This window comes from Chaetodon trifascialis, chromosome 8 (genome assembly GCF_039877785.1).
Source record: "Chaetodon trifascialis isolate fChaTrf1 chromosome 8, fChaTrf1.hap1, whole genome shotgun sequence".
In the NCBI taxonomy this organism is placed as follows: Eukaryota; Metazoa; Chordata; class Actinopteri; order Chaetodontiformes; family Chaetodontidae; genus Chaetodon; species Chaetodon trifascialis.
Genome location: NC_092063.1, coordinates 11,084,033 through 11,098,133, shown reverse-complemented (window position 1 = coordinate 11,098,133; position 14,101 = coordinate 11,084,033). Strand labels below are relative to the sequence as shown.

General features: G+C 42.3%; 1 protein-coding gene across 1 annotated transcript in view; it reads right to left on the bottom strand.

Annotated features, from left to right (window-relative positions):
* opn7b (opsin 7, group member b) overlaps positions 1-13,749 on the bottom strand; it is a 55,523-nt gene extending 41,774 nt beyond the window's left edge. The window contains exon 1 of the mRNA XM_070968735.1: positions 13,287-13,749. The gene's annotated coding sequence lies outside the window, so the exon portion shown is untranslated. The remainder of the gene's footprint in view (positions 1-13,286) is intronic.
* Positions 13,750-14,101: the final 352 nt, after the last annotated feature.

The window sequence follows — 14,101 nt, the reverse complement described above, 5'->3', positions numbered from 1 at the left end:
TTACAATCCCATTTTAATCTGAACTTTAGGTGTTCTAAGCGATGACCTCTATTCCCCTGTATATCCCACTGCAACAGCAATACAAAAAAACACAACAATACCATAGGAACAAAATGAAAAATGTATTCAATCCAAACACCAATAGACAAACATGTACACAAACTGTAACTTAGAGGCTACAGTCGTGCCCAAAACATTAAGTACAGCTGAGGCTGGTGGGAATGTGGTTAGTTTTAGCTGCAAAGAGAAAATATTGGATACAAGGGGATTGATAATGATACTAAATGAAAAGTCAGGGGATCACCAAGGTTATTGTAATTCATCCTAAAATAATCTAAAGTTAAGAGTTTTTATGTTCATATACACAAATGTCAACCTCATGGTGGCGCTAAAGAGGAAAAGTTACCAAAGTCAGGAAGGTTCATCCTCTGGTGACCATCAATATGTGGAAAAATTTTCATGTCACTCCATCTAATAATTATTGCAATTTTTCAGTCTGAACCAAAGTGGTGGACGGACATACCAACAGTGCCACCAACAGACCTGTTAACATGGCTAAAGAATCAGTATCCTATTACTTTGTTACATGTTTTCGTATATGCTAGCAGTGTGCAGTGAACTGTTTCTCCCTCACTGTATTTTCTACATGACTGTGATGACAGACGGAAATGAAAGAGGCCCAGGCTATCCCATATTTTGAGATTTCATAAACAAACCAGTTTCCAAGCAGCACAGTAGGACAGAGTAACCATCAGGCCACAGATATCTTCATATTCATAATATTCACAAGTGGGGTCAAAAGTGAAGAGACTACATAAACAACCACTCTACTCCTCATAATACTGTGTTTATTTTAGCATAGCCTTGCAACACTTTTACGCTCTATTTCCTGTTTTAGAATTGGGAGTGGTGAGCAGCGAACAACAGAGTTTGAACTTCTCTGTGTAGGTTTTAGTGCTTCCATAAAGTTCTGCATTTTAATAGGTTCCTGCAAGCGCTTTCAGTAATGACATTTATTGTGCTTTCCTGAGCATTAAAATTCATTCCTGTTGCCCTCAGAACTGACCTCACAATAATTCACTGTAACTTGGTTGGTGATGTATGATCTCACCATACTGAAGGCACCTGTGGCTTAATCCTTCAATGTGCCATTTAGGCTTTTAACTACTCTTCTTTCATCAAACATGAGCACTCTTTCCCGGCACTTTATCTCCTTGCATTTTCCTGCCAGAAATACTCATCTTGCTTTCCATCCTTCAGACACATCTTCTCCTCTTTTCCAGATTCAAAATACAGTTGATGTGCCTCCTTTTTGCTGCACTTCTTTGATACAGTCCCTCATTAGACAGTAACATCCTCAGATCTGGAAAAATGGCATAATCGTAGGTGTTGTGAGGGTGGGGCTGGTGGGTGACGCTTAGGAACTGTGTCAGACAGACATGTGAGGCAGAGGGCCAGAGGGGGAGTAACTCAAAGAGAGGCTGTGATGTAATCTTTTCACCAGACAAAGAAAGTCATGTAAGATATGAGAAGAAGAGACAGCAAGTGATGCAGCCTTTTCTGCTGACTTCAAACCAAAATCCACAGAGATGTCTAAATGAGGCATTTCGAAGTTAATGAGATCAGAGGTTGTGTGTGCATAAAACATGGCGTGGGAGTTTGCCGTATCCGGTTTTCATTTAAATGTGTGTGAATGGACGAAGGTATTCTTGGTTACGTATGTTTGATCTTCCAAATATGTTTTCATTAATGGCCTCTCTGTGATGCTTGAATGGACCGGGGGAGGATTATGAAGGAGAATGGATCTTGACTAAATGACTTTGTTGCCATTGATGCAACTTTGAATTAGAGTTACTGTACTTTGATGATGGCAAAGCATCTGCTGTAATGCTGATGGGGAAGCAGTTACACAATCATCACAGTGGCACAGGATTGCAGCAATGACAAAGAACAAATGAGGGGGGGAAAAATACCAAATGCAAAAATTCACCCTCAACAAAGTCATGAAAATGTGTTTAAGGCCGTGTTATTTCAGTTTTTTTTTCCACTACTCTGAGAGCAGCACAACAGGCTGCAAGCACTTTGACATATTGTCCCCTTATAATTGATGTGGTAAACAACTTTAGCATTCATTTGGAGTCTTGTCTCTACCCAATTAACAAATAAAAGTCCAATATTCAGTCTTTTAATTCTGTTTTGGTCTACACCAACTCCTAGGGCAAATATTTGGCTTTTTAGCAGCTAAATACTTGACTCTGATCACCTGCTTGTCGCTGCCCTTGTCTGTCTGCTGTTTGGTCCTGCAGGGGTAGTGTTAAGTGGAAACAGCTGCCTGCTGCAGCCGAAAACAAGGTTGATGAGAGTAGTGAGACTGAACCAACACCAAAACAATGAGCTGAATGATGTTAAAATGCTCTGTGGAGCTGAGGAGGACTGCAGAGTCATTACATAGCTTCTATTTAGTACTTCTACTGGGGATTTTCTTTTAATATGTACTCCACATAAAGGGATTTTGATATGTCATCCTGGTAGAAGATGCTGTGTATTTATGTAAGTGTGTGTTTGTATGTGTGCACATCAGACAGAAAAAAAAAAAAAAAAATTCAAACACATATCCGGTGACCTAAAGTGCTTCATAGCACAGTGAGAGGAGACAACAAGATGTGTAAGATGACACGTAGGAAAATGTTCATGAGACAACACTCTGCATGCTCCAGCTGTGAAAGATGTGATAATTGGTCACAATCGGTGACAAGTCAGCATTACTTTGTCACATGTGCTGAATAAGTGCCAAAGCCTGGTTAAATGATGACAAGTCACACCTGTGGAGATTGTAAGCATATTTTAATATTAATACAGAATCACATTTACAGCTACATGACACTTTTACAGTAATAGTTTGGTAAGCCTTAACATGGCACGGTCTGTGCCGAGGCGCTTCTTATTTAAAGAAGTTGTACGTATGAAGTTGATGGCTGTGCCTTTGCCAGTGGAATTTAGTGTGTAGATGTGTGTCTGTGTGTCTATTTGTGTGGTGCCAGTGTGTAAGAGCGAGTTCATGATGTTCTTACAGTCTAAGCTGCGAGTGACAGCCTTATACATAATGCACACAGTACATGAGGATAAGGATAGCTGACATTTGGCTGCTTGTCATTCAGGATATATCTACCCTGGGGAAATGACCATGCTCACAGTTGATCACACGTGGGTATTAATACACACACATATACTGTACAGATGCCTAATCATATTTCCCTTCAGGGTAATGTAAATGGCAGATGTCCCTGTCAGAGTCAAAGGCTCCATTCAGCTTTGAGGCAAATCACCCAATCTCTGCGTAACATCATTAAACAATTGTTCAGCTTCCCATTTGCTAACATATTATACAATTCCCTGTATACTCTAAACGTAGTATGGGTTCAGAGAGGTTTCACTACATGCTGTTAAAGTGTTATTTTCACAGACACATCTCAGGGTGTTTTTTAACGTGACATTCCAATGAGGCAGGCGTGGATATGGGAGCCCAGATAGCTTAGTGTGTTGACTAAAATTAGGCAGAACCCAGGGTAGCATGACAACATTACTCGCAGGACCACGCCACAACCAGCCCATTACACAGATTTGCGTCGTCTACTGAAAGGAAAACAGCGTCGCATAGACACACACACGTAACACTCCGGCGAGTCATGAAGAAAGCAGCTGCTGGGCCGGGGCTTACTGTCGGAGTCACACTTTTATTTTTAAACAGGCTGTTCAGTGAAACCAATATCAGCTTGTCACAACAAGCATTTGAAGGGATGCTTGAACACTGCCGGTTTCTGATTTTCAGGCCCATGTGGATTCTCTTATGCTTTTCCTTGAGTTCATCTGAACCTCTTTTAATTACATAACAGCATTCTCGCTGTGTGTACATTTGTTGTGCGAGCGTTGAGGGGGGTGATGAGGGGAGGCTAGAGTTTTGTTTGCATACGCATTTGCAAAGATGTCAATTCAGTTTGAATCTGATTAGACCTGATTTAACGTGGCAGGATTTAACGAACCCAAGACTAATTAATTATGTCATACTAGTGTTAGTAATGTGGATGCAGATTTAAACCTTCAGTCTAAACCAAGATTTTCATACTGCAACATTTAGCAGAATACACAAACATCCTGCCCCTGCTGACAGTGTCAATACTGCGGCACGCATCAGACTTCAACACTCACTTTGCATCCATTTTGCTTTATATGCAACCGTGACATATGACAAGCTGCTAAATATCATGCAGGGAAAGGGGGTTGGATGTGTGGTGGTGAAAGAAAATACAAATGAGACTTGAAATTGAAGCCTGAGGAATTAAGACAAATGCGAGCCCAGTCATGAGCTTTAGGCTGAGAGTCAGAGCTGTAATTGGAGTGGGTGAGGTGGTGGGTGATTATGGTAATATACAATTGCCCTTATCGGAGAGAGTTGTTAGCCCTTGCCCTTAGTGAGAGCATGTGGTATCCTCACATCCCCATTCGGCATGTGGGAAATTGAAGAAGCATGCAAATTGCTGCCATGAGTTGCTATGCTGGCATTAATGGAAACACTGAAACTGGCTGTAAGTAGTTCATTCAACATAAGGTAAATTTGCAGTTAGGAGACAAAGCAGGTGGCGAAATTAATGCGAAATTATTCTTTGTTTTTCTTCCACAGACCATTTAGTGCTGGCGATGGCTATGGTCACAGCTGTTGACAATGTGATCTCAGCTCTCTGTCAGCTGGCTGGAAATTAACCTCACACCCACCGAAACACAGAGAGTGAGCGTGAGCAGCATTACTGCAGCTGTGCCGGCAAAAGATTTAGATAAACAGTGTAAAATAATTTCACAAATTGTAGATTTGCATTGTTTCACAGAAATTATCTTCTCAATTAGTCGATCTCTCATATTGTGCCAGAAAAATAAAAAGGCTGTAAAATGTGGTATTTAATCAGGACATAATCTTAAATGGGAACTGGACTGTATTTATAAAGCGCTTTTCTAGTCTGATGACCACTCAAAATGCTTTTACAACACAAGCCTGCATTCACCCATTCACACACACAGACATTACAATCATTATCCATTCACACACATAATGATCGCACAGCATCGGGAGCAATTTGAGGTTCAGTGTCTTGCCCAAGGATACTTTGGCATGTAGACTACAGAGGCCAGGGATCGAACCACCAACCTTCTGATAAGTGGACGACAGTCTATAGTTGTAAAATTTGTTGTGTTCATTGTGTGACTTACAGTCATGTTTGGACTGTGTGTCTTTTAGGAATGGCAATCAGATTTTTCTTAAGCAGCTGTGAGAGCGTCTTTAACCTCTAATGTTGTTTCAGAACAAACAGAAACCCACGAGCGCCACACAAAGCAGCACAGGTTACCAGAAAAGTACAAAATCTTTAATCCAAAACAAGCAGTCAAAATGTCAAAACCAGGTAAATGAACGTAGCTAGGCGAGTGTCCGGGGTTCAGGCAGGCAGGATCAGGATCAGGCAAACAGGAAACACTGACAGCTGGAATGCTTCTAAAAATGAAAAAGGCAGTCTGGCAGAGGACCAGTGCAAGTGGGCCTGGACAGAGTTAATACCACTGAGGTAATCAGAGGGAATGGGGAGCAGGTGAGTGAGTGAAGTGGAGCAGGTGAGGTGATGAAACTGGGGGGTTACGGGGGTTAAGTGAGGGTAGGAGGGTCTGGCCGGGTCTGCAATGACAGGAGAGTTTGTAACAGGGTGAATGAATGAATGCATGGCAGAGCGATCTAGAGGGATTTGTGACATATGTGAAATGGAGCATTAACTTCTATATGGAGTGAAAGCCATGGAAATTTCCAACCCATCTCCCCATTTTTCCAGAAAATCTATAGAGTAACCTCCAGGACAATACCCTGATTCCATCCATCCATCCATTTTCTATGCCGCTTATCCCTTTTGAGGTCGCGGGGGGGCCGGAGCCTATCTCTGCTGTCGATGGGCGAGAGGCGGGGTACACCCTGGACCGGTTGCCAGCCGATTGCAGGGCACATACACACAACCATTCACACACAGCATGTTTTTGGTCTGTGGGAGGAAGCCGGAGTACCCGGAGAGAACCCACGCATGCACGGGAAGAACATGCAAGCTTCACACAGAAAGGCCCGACCCGGGAATCGAACCTGCAACCTTCTTGCTGTGAGGCACGCGCACTACCTGCTGCGCCACCGTGCAGCCCAATACCCTGATTTATACTTAATATTCAAACAAACTCCAGATACAGGTTATGTACAGAAAACATCAAGGGCTATTAAAAATTGACTTGTGCTAACTGTATAGGCAGAATAGCAAATATTAACATAATAACATATAATCAAGCTGCTGAAGTCACAGAGTAAGATGATATATAACAAAGGATACGCCACTGCAGGGGAAAAACCTCTGACCCGTCCTCTCCTGACCGCAGACTGATGGCTGAGCAGGAAAACAAATCATTAATGGTTTCTTTGTGTGCTTGCTCTCATGTCCTTTCATGAGACGCAAAAGAGCACGGGTAGGGGTATGGCCAAGGCATACCTGAGGATTTGAAATGACGAGACTGTGAATGAAACAGTACTTCTTTCTTCTCCACATAAAGGACAAATTGATTTTCCAACGTAAAGGCTCCTTTGTCAAACACAGATCCTTTGCTGTCTTTCAGTCAGATGGCTTTATATGATCAAAGAGACAGTGAAGACTGGAAGTTAAAACATTATTCTTCACTAATAAAGAACGCTTTGTGCACTTCAAGGTACCCCCAAGGCCTTGTCCTGTGACTCCTGTTGATTTATAGAGGTATAAGATGCTTGGTACCAGCCAACCCTGGAACACTAGAGATAAAACTTTCTGATAAAAAGGAAACCATAATGACTTCTCTCTTTAAATGTGAGGACACCTACGGTCTCCCAATCACAGACAAAGAGCGTTTTAAAAAGTGCTCTTTATGAAATCTTAATCCAACTAAAAAACCTCGTGCAGGGGACGATTAAGTTGCTCTTAACTAATGCAATCTATAACCTTATTTAGCAATTTTATTTTGAATTTATGTGATCTGTTACTTACCCGGCTTGATTCTGAATATGCATCTCCAGCTTAATCAATCCTAGCCTCTGAATTCACAAATCACAGAAAACAATCTCATACACAGCAAAGTGAGCCAGTCTTTAGAGGACCTAACACACCTGTGGGAGCAGAAGGTTGTAAATTAATGAGATAGCTGCTGAATCCGTGGGTTCCCATCACAGCACCTGTCCACATCACGAAATGCCATCTCCTGACCCTGACATCTGCATAATAAACCCCCATTTCTTTCTTATCAATTTCCACCCGACTCACCAAAGCACAATTCAGCCGTCTTAGCAATAGGACTATATTTACTGCATGTGACCCTTTGGTGTGCATAATTCACCTGCCAAACTGTGCATAAACTCAAGGAGCAAAAAATGATACCCATAAAGAGCAAACAGCGGAAAAACACATTGCATAGGTAACAAGGGTTATGCAAGCTCTCAGATAACTCCTGCTTCTCCCTAAAGATGTTCACGCTGCCGCTGAGTCCTGGTTTAGCAGTGAAAGGCTTTAAATCCCCCTGCAGGAGAGAACACCTCAAGAGAAGCCCTTTGATAACACTTCAAGGACAGCAAAGACTTTTAATGGACCTACTTTAGTGACAGTAGCATTGAGTGTGCACATTTTCCTCAAAGTGTGCAATCCAAACACCACACGTAGTGCAGAAATATAATCTATTAGTTGCTGTTCTATAAGGTAGGCATGGCTAAAACTAGTTTATTATAGTATGACAGCATTGTAATATAGGTTTTTCTCTTGGCACCGTGGAACAAGCGGTAACACTGTCGCCTCACAGCTAGAAGGTCCCGGTTCAAATCCCACTGTGGGCGCTGGGGGCGTGTCCTCCACCATGCCTTTGGTGGCTGCTGCTTGAGGACAAAAGGGGCCTTTCTGTGTGGAGTTTGCATGTTCTCCCCGTGTTCACCTGGGGTATCCTCCATAAAAATACCCCCACTAAAAACATGCAAGAAGATCACCACCTGACCAATGGTGACAGAAGGAAACTGGGTCCCCGGGCGCCGGTCGGCTGGCAGCCCACCGCTCCTGGTCTGCCGCGGAGGAACGACATTCCAGGGTGGGTCAAAAGCAGAGAACGAATTTCACTTGCATGGTGCGTGCAGTCTCCTGTAACTCTGTGTGCTGTGACAATAAAGGGATTTCTTCTTCTTCTTCTTCTTCTTCTTCTTCTTCTTTAGCCTACCCTCGCTGACATAAATGGCATAGATAAATAATAGAAACACACAAACTGCAGCCTCCAAACTTATCACAAAGTTGAATCAACTCTGCCATTAGAGGTGATGGCTCTAAAACCACCAAACTCTCACAGTCTCTTGGAGTTGGACCAGTGTAAAGTTTTCCAATCTCTCCATCTGCTTCTCTGCCACCATCTCCCGCAATCCCCAAGCCGCCACTCTGCACCGACGCCACTGCCAGGAAACCATCTCCATGAGAATGTGAGAAATGCTTTTCTCACCACCAACCTGAGCTAAACTTATCAAGTGCCACCTCTAAGTTCTTACCAATAATTAAATAAATTCTACCTCTTTTAGGTGCTGCTTTCAGGTTTTGTCCTCGGATACCGTCTCGGTTGCTTCATCACACTTGTATCGCTGTGGTATTTTGAGCATATATCTCCTCAATCATCAAAACACCATTCTGTGTCTGCAGTCAGTAATTAGTTGTTCGTCTGAATGTGTGCACTTATAAAGTTATATAAAGTTCAGTTGGCCTGTGTTTTGGCCCTCTGTCACTTACACTGTATGCATTTTTCTACCCTGCTCTTAATTATATTTAATAGTACAAAGCAGTAAAGATTACAGCTAGGAAATGTTTCCTTGCTGGCAGACTTTGTTCCATTATGCAACAATCAAAAAACGGTTGGCATAAAGTGAATTAGTTTTATTTTAAAAACTGAATTGTCTATTGTCAGAGAGAAATAAGAGCAGAACCACAAAAAAGTCATGATGCTTAATGTGCTTGTAATTATTTGTGCAAACCACAAGAGCAAAAGCATTCCTGTAAACGCATGTGCATATCTCCAGGCATTTGAAAGCCAAACATATCGCTACATCCAGCTGTATCTCAGACAATTCATAGGTAGATAATAATCTTCTTGAGGGAAATATCATCAATTCTGGACCAGCTATCACATTCCACATTGCATATTACGATACTTTTATAGCACAGTGTTTTTGCAAAGAACAGGCAGTATTTGGCTCCAACTTGGCAGAAGAGAGATAACAAGCTCCTGTCCTCGAAACAAGAGCTCTCACTTGTTTTCTCGTTAATTTAACATTCTCTTTTGCTTGGGAACAAGAATGTTTCTCTCTTCAAATGATCAGTTCTACCATATCTCACGCTGAACTCCTAACAGCTCTTGAAGCCATGCAACATGATCTGAACCCGTGCAGCTGAAGTTGCAGTACACTTTTGTGGAAACACACACACATATGCACAATATAAAGTGATGCACAAAACATTGTAAACATCTCAAGGAAAAAAGCCTTTCCAGTCAACAATTAGGGGACAGCTTGGCTTCTGCCAAACCATCAGAGTCCATCCAGAGTCAAAATGATCTGCATTTCAGTTGCAGCTCTACCGTGAGGTAAAGTGACTATGGTCCATGTGGAAATGTGGGTCTTATCAAATCATTAGGGTTTCGATTATTGTCCTGCAATTCTGTTCACGTCCAAGCATGACGTGTTTGCTCTGCCATTAACTCAGGCTGTCCATGCAAGAATTTCCACTGTTGCACTTGGATTGTTGATTGTTTTATATGTCAGTCTTTAGTAATACACAGCAGCATCTGTTTGCCAAAGTACTAAAGAAGTGTCTCAGTCTCCCTATCCCTCCTCTCCAACCACATTTGTTTCCCCCAGGCCCGCTTCTCACCTACACCTCGTTGTCAAGTCAACCCTCCCTGCATATACCAGCCAAGATACTTTGCTCCTCTGTCAGTTCCTTCTAGTCTCTTTTGTTGCATTGTGCTTTTGTTTCCTGAATGTTTCCCCACACCTGCATCTACCTATTTACCTGTCAACCAGCCTGCCTTCCAGTACCTGCCTGTGAGCTTTTCGTTAAACCGCTGAAATCAACCTGCTGCCTCGACTGTCTGCGTTTGGGTTGAATTCTGTATTTCTTGAGCATGACAATAGCAAAAGCAAGTGTCACAGAAATGTTCTGTCGTTCCTCGTACATCAAACTGTACCGCACAAAATCTAGCAACTAAAAGTAGCTGGTGAGGTGGATGTCTCAATAAAAAAGCTTTTTGGTTTCTTGTCAAGTTGAAGAGTTACCCCTCCCTCCACTCTCTCTTTCAGGTGTCTCACAGAAAGTGAGATAAGCTGGCACTCAGGTGAAGGACATCATGTCAGGTACAGTGAATGAAATGAATGAGAGTAAACTGACCCAGATTCGCAGTCAGAGGTGTGGTTTGTTTCGTAAGTCAACGGATGGACAACCCTCTCTGCGTGGTGTTATAAAACAAGTTGTTCATGGAGGTGACAAGAACATGTGTGACTACATCTACCCACACTGAAACTATAATGAACACTCATTATACAATCCTACCCACTACGTTAACAACCTCTCTCATTCATGTCTGCGTAGAAAGATGACAGTAAGAAGGCGTTTTCCGAGTGTGTGTTTGAGTGCATCTTCACACTTAAGAGTGCATGCTCTGCTCGGCCTCTTAACAATGACCAGTCACTGTTGTTCTGGCGTGGTAGCATATCTCACATATGTAGATTGACTTAATTTGTCCCTACAATATGCAGTGGTTTATCCTTTTGCCCCCTTATTACACATGACAGCAAGCATTAGAGAGGAGCAAAGAAAGGAAACTGGTATTATCTGGAACAGCACAGCTCAGATATGATGTAACCACCGAAGACCACGCACAACTGAGTCTTACAAAGCATCACCTTCCTCACTCAAAGATACATGGGAGTTCTCCTTCATCTGCTCCATAAACCTTATTAATTGTGGACTCAGCCTTTCATACACACTGCCAAATGCCGTCCCTCCCACACTGATGAGAAAAACTGCTGCTAACAATAACACCTCCACACAGTGTGACAGATATATGACATCCACATGCATTCATACACCAAATATACAGGACACATGGAAGTGTACTTTCATGATGCTGCAGGGGGACAACTAATCATCAATCCAAAAAAAAAAAAAAATCACAATTGACCAGAGCCCAAAGTGATGATTACTTCAATTAACCTGATGTTGTCTCAATTAATTCATTAATAATTTGGCCTATTTAATATAAAAATAATAGTGATCATTGATTCATTGACACTTTCTAGACTAGAACACAATTTGTTTAATCCAGTCCTGAGCTAGAAATATGAAAAATTGCCTCTTGGCCAGTTCAGCTTTGCAAGGACTGTGGTTCCATGTCAGTCCCTATTTCTTATCCCACATTTCTGTTTTTTCTACTGCAAACAATCTAATAAAGGCACAGAACATACAGAAGAGCACTGTACAATACGTGACATTTTTTATGGCTTTGTGATTCACAACATTGTTTTACTCAGCGCAGTCTTTACTCACTTGATTACAGGGTTCTGAGGTCAGATTTTGATTGGCTTTCTGTGGTCCTCTTGAGCATCATGTAAATTTGGCAGAGAGCAGCGGGCATTACCGATTTCCTCCAGCAGTGCTGGCGGTAGTGTTTAACAAAGCTCGGTCTCTCATCTTGGATATTAGATGTGGATTGCTTATTATTAGGGCTGGCATGACAAGTGTAGTATCACAGGATGTTTGAAAGCTGGTCCTCAACCTAGTGGGGCCATGTAAATTGCACGCTCTCCACAAGAATCAGATAAGATATAGCCAGCAAGTATTACAAAAGGCTAAAAAACAGTGGCACAGACGGGTCAAGACAAAAGATGGTCTTGTGTAACACCTCAGGCAACTCCAGTTGTGTCACTCATGCTGCAACTCTCAAAATTAAAATCAAGCAAGTGGTTTGATTAGTGAGCCTGAATTGTTTGTTTTCATTAAAGCTTGAGCGCTGCGTTTGTTGTATAAATATTTATTCTGGATGTGATTAAATTAGAGCCTTGAAGGCAATCAAATCTGAATCAGTGGTTTGTGCAATAAATACCATGCTTAAATCAAATTAACATCTATTCAGGTCAGGTGTCAATTCAGTCAGCTAATCAATCAGTGTATTTGTAACATGATTATCCGTAGAATGACTGAAAAATCACCCAAATGCTCAGAAGCTGTTAAATTCCAGTTAAATGCCATTTGAATAGCATGTTAATGCCAATGAAGAAGCTCAATGTGCATGTCAAGTTACCATGGTAAAGAATGTACCGTACATACAGTATAATGAGTGTGAGCGTGCAGCAAAGACACAGCAGCAGAGAGCGCTTCAGATGGTTATGGTCCACATTTCAAAGGGAAGTGTATTTAGTAATGCCTGAGGCTGAAGGAAACATTTGATTATCCCTATTTGTGTTTTATGAGACAAGCACATTCAATGCATCCTCCACCCTCCTTTAAGTGGAGGAATGACAGGCAATAGCAAGTCACACATGGGGCAGAGAACCACTTTGTTGCCGGCAAATTACATTTCAAACATTGTACATGATTTAACAGCACTTTCTATGATGACTCACCACATCTATAGGTAATATTATACATATACTTAGCGTACAATGAATGCCTGTCTAATGTCTTTGTTGTGAATAAAAACATTATGCCATGGTTAATGCAGCCCACATGACAAATTCCAAGTATCATTCACTCAATAAACTTAACTGTGCAACACAGTCTTACAGGCTCACAGTCAACATCTTGCAGACGAATACAAACTCAAAACCACAGTCTGTTGAAGCCACATGAAAATAATCAGCCAACTGCATTTTGCAGCTGTATCACTTTGAGGCAAAGGCATAATGTGCAATAAGTAACATGGACACAAGAGCCAGGGAGAGATAGCATAGGGGTCATCACTTGATATAGGCAAGTCTATTTGGACATAAACGAGGTCAGACCAGGCACAACAAACAATGAAACAAGAGCCTGGGACAAATGCAATGTGATCTACTGTGCTCTACATCCAGCTTTTGCTCAATTAACTACACATGCTTGCATGATAAAACTTTCACTGGGGGTAAAAACACAAGTCACAGGACAGCACAGTCAGCCTAACCTCTTTTTTCTGCTTACCTTAATGAGAGGGTATGCCAGAGATGGCTGTGGATCATGGGTGTTGAGTCAAGTCCAGAGCGAAGCCGGTCAAACCTTCACTCATGCGTTGCAGCACCATAACCAGAGCAGCTGAACACACACACTTATGCGCAGCCACTGGGACACTCTGGTGTGCGCGACACACTCAGGCACTCCCTCACACAGGCTCTGAGCGAGAGGAATCACTCGCAGTCGGAAGCAGCCCGACAGCTGTGCTCAGGGAGATCCGAGAGGCGACAGATAGAGGCAGACGTGCTGCTGGTCTCTGCTCTCTCCTTCTCTCTCTATCAGCCTGCAGCTCCCACAGTCCCCTCTCTGTTGCTCTGCTCTCTCTCTCTCCACTTAAATGTCTTTCTTGTACACACATGCATTCTCCACGCTGCATCTCTCTCTCTCCTGCTCTCTCTCTCTCTCTCTCTCTCTCTCTCTCTCTCTCTCTCTCTCTCTCTCTCTCTCTCTCTCTCTCTCTTTCTCTCTGTGTGTGTGTCTCTCCCTCCCTCCCCTCACACACTCTTTTGCACACACACCACTGCCAGCTTTCTTTCTTTTTCTTTTTTTTTGTCTTCACACAGCATGCTATCATTATAGTTCCCTGCATGCAGAACATCTTTCAAAGGGGTTTAATATCTCAACCAGTCGACTGGTAGACTTGTAGACTTATCTTTCAATTGCCTGTTTGACAGAGCTTTTATTCTCACATTTTTACCTCAATCCCTGGACACAAACTCATGCATTGTCTTAACTGTATTTCATGTTGCTTTAAAATGCTCAGTGGACCCCCAATAAGCATTTTG